We start from the raw sequence: 3,589 nt of genomic DNA on the forward strand, positions 1-3,589 counted from the left end.
CCCCCCCCCCCCATTTTTATATATTTTTCCACACAGCAATTCTTTATGTGAACTAACATCCCCCCTCCCCTTCTATTTCATAAAAATGTTTTGCCAATATAAAATTTTAGATTTGTTTGCTTTTGCCAGAAAGGTTTGTTGTTAAACGTTTTGCACAGAAGCCCAGCAGAGCCTGTGCTTTATTTCCTCACAGCCATAAAGAGTCTGAGAGAAATGGATCATTAAACTGTCAAAATACTGGTAATAAATTCAAGACGTTTAGAAGACGACATGAGAGCTTTTTAATTGATTTTTTTTTTTTTTTGCACGTTTTGAATGTCATGCATCAATGCATCGATCTTTCCTCACCACATCAGGATGTAGCTGTCCTTCAAATAACCGTTATGATTATGCCAATGGGCAGAGACGTGCACAGACATTTTGAGGGGCAGGGGCTCAAGTGGAAAAAGGGCACTTCTCATATTTATTTTAATTTTTTTTCTAAACAAAACGTTAAATATATGAACACAGCTCTGACTCACCAATTCATTTTAATTCTCTCACACTCACCCAATTGCTTCATGTTGTTTCATTTTTCAACAGCTCTAATAGAAAGGAAATTTCCAAAATAGTCTCAATACAGTTTGCCTGGAGGGCTCAGGAGGACATTCCTGGATGATCAGGACACACAACTCTTCTGAGAATAATAAATCCAGGTTGACATCCAGGTGTGATCCTTTTAAGATTATTTCCAGGATTGTGTACATCAAAATTGATTATACTTTCGAAAGAATTCCCAGTCGTGTTTCCAGTGAAGGATTTGCATAATGAAATTTGTTGTACGACACAAAGATGGTTTTAATCTAAGAAACGCTGCAGTTCTCCTATAATCTGTTGGCCGGAGACTAACACAGCTTTCTAGACATGAGATTTCCACCTGAAGGATAAAGATGAAACTTGAGTCAATAAAATCTTGAGGTGCAAATGCTTGACGCATAGTGGATTTGCATGAGAAACGTAAAAACCTTTTAGAACAGAAATACAAATAATTCCCTTGCTTTAACCTCTGATTCATATCAAACAGGATATACACGCTTGACTACAATCACAAAAAATAACTGTTTATGTCAAATTGGGTTATTGTCCAAACATTGACTCAAAATGGGAAGTCACAGAAAGCACTAATTGTTTACAATCAATGTGTCTTTCCACGTCTTAGAAGTCACTGACACTTCTATGACGCATTGAAATCGTGATGAAATGTTTTCAAGACTTTGTATTCACATTATGACCACTATTTCCCCAGAATTCAAGCCGTTCAGTTGTTTCAATATCAACAAGCAGGACAGACACTCAAACAGTTACAATTAACAGGTTTCTTTATTCTTTATTCTACTAACTGAAAATGTTCACCACTCTAATGGCTCTGGAAAAATGTCATAAAAAATAAAAAAAAAATATATATATATATATATATATATATATTAGTGCTTTCAAACAATTAATTGCGATTAATCACATCCAAAATAAAAGTTTTTTTGTTTACATAATATGTGTGTACTGTGTATATTTATTATGTATATATAAATACAAACATGTATGCATACAACAAATATGTATGTATATTATATATTCTACATTTCATGAAATAATCAAAGTTATTTTGTAGTTATTTTTAGAAAGTAGCTTAATTTAAGTTTGAATATTTAAAAATATACATATATAAATATTATAAAACAGGTCTTCCATCTTGACTGGATAAGTGTCGTGCAATCTATGCACTGGTGAGGATTTACACTGACTCTCTCTGTACATGTCATCATTACACCAGTAGGTGGCGACCAGTGGTTGTCTTTATAAGTGAGTCATCGAATCATTCTTTCAACCGATTCGTTCGAATCACTGATTCATTCAGTGTGTTGAATGCGGAGAAGCGCAACACTTTTCTTTCTGGCATCACTTGGAAGTTTCAAGTTGGAACTATTATCGTGGTGGATAAAAAATAACATTGTGGCAACATTGTGCTAAATAATTAAAATTGAAGTTAGGCTACTTAAAACCCCTTAACTGTCATCCCCATTTTTGAAAATTCACGAGAAAGTGCACTATCCAAACTTAAATTATTATAATTAATGAACGCTTTTGAATACAGACCTAAGGTTGGTCTCTTTTTAAAGAAGACAATTAGCAGATTATTACAGAAGTGAAATCATTTAATAAAATGAAAGTATTTAAAAAAGTTATGGAAGCTTAAATTTACTGTAAAGAAAATGTATTGTACTATTTTTGTTTTATTTGATATAAAATAAATATTTTTAAAAATAGTTAAAAAATACAAAATTGCTATAAAATTAAAGCCATATGTCTACATAAGTTGTGTTCCAAATTTGAAGTTGAAATTGAGGTTCATATGCAATTTTTAGGCGTTATACCAAAACACCAGGTGTCACCCAAACTCCATTGACAGAAATGCATAAAAAAATGTCAATGGAGTTTGGGTGACACCTGGTGTTTTGGTATAACGCCTAAAAATTGCATATGAACCTCAATTTCAACTTCAAATTTGGAACACAACTTATGTAGACATATGGCTTTAATTTTATAGCAATTTTGTATTTTTTAACTATTTTTAAAAATATTTATTTTATATCAAATAAAACAAAAATAGTACAATACATTTTCTTTACAGTAAATTTAAGCTTCCATAACTTTTTTAAATACTTTCATTTTATTAAATGATTTCACTTCTGTAATAATCTGCTAATTGTCTTCTTTAAAAAGAGACCAACCTTAGGTCTGTATTCAAAAGTGTTCATTAATTATAATAATTTAAGTTTGGATAGTGCACTTTCTCGTGAATTTTCAAAAATGGGGATGACAGTTAAGGGGTTTTAAGTAGCCTAACTTCAATTTTAATTATTTAGCACAATGTTGCCACAATGTTATTTTTTATCCACCACGATAATAGTTCCAACTTGAAACTTCCAAGTGATGCCAGAAAGAAAAGTGTTGCGCTTCTCCGCATTCAACACACTGAATGAATCAGTGATTCGAACGAATCGGTTGAAAGAATGATTCGATGACTCACTTATAAAGACAACCACTGGTCGCCACCTACTGGTGTAATGATGACATGTACAGAGAGAGTCAGTGTAAATCCTCACCAGTGCATAGATTGCACGACACTTATCCAGTCAAGATGGAAGACCTGTTTTATAATATTTATATATGTATATTTTTAAATATTCAAACTTAAATTAAGCTACTTTCTAAAAATAACTACAAAATAACTTTGATTATTTCATGAAATGTAGAATATATATATATATATATATATATATATTCTACATTTCATGAAATAATCAAAGTTATTTTGTAGTTATTTTTAGAAAGTAGCTTAATTTAAGTTTGAATATTTAAAAATATACATATATAAATATTATAAAACAGGTCTTCCATCTTGACTGGATAAGTGTCGTGCAATCTATGCACTGGTGAGGATTTACACTGACTCTCTCTGTACATGTCATCATTACACCAGTAGGTGGCGACCAGTGGTTGTCTTTATAAGTGAGTCATCGAATCATTCTTTCAACCGATTCGTACGAAT

This window comes from Sinocyclocheilus anshuiensis, unplaced genomic scaffold (assembly GCF_001515605.1).
Source record: "Sinocyclocheilus anshuiensis isolate Anshui unplaced genomic scaffold, SAMN03320099.WGS_v1.1 scaffold703, whole genome shotgun sequence".
Lineage (NCBI taxonomy): Eukaryota > Metazoa > Chordata > Actinopteri > Cypriniformes > Cyprinidae > Sinocyclocheilus > Sinocyclocheilus anshuiensis.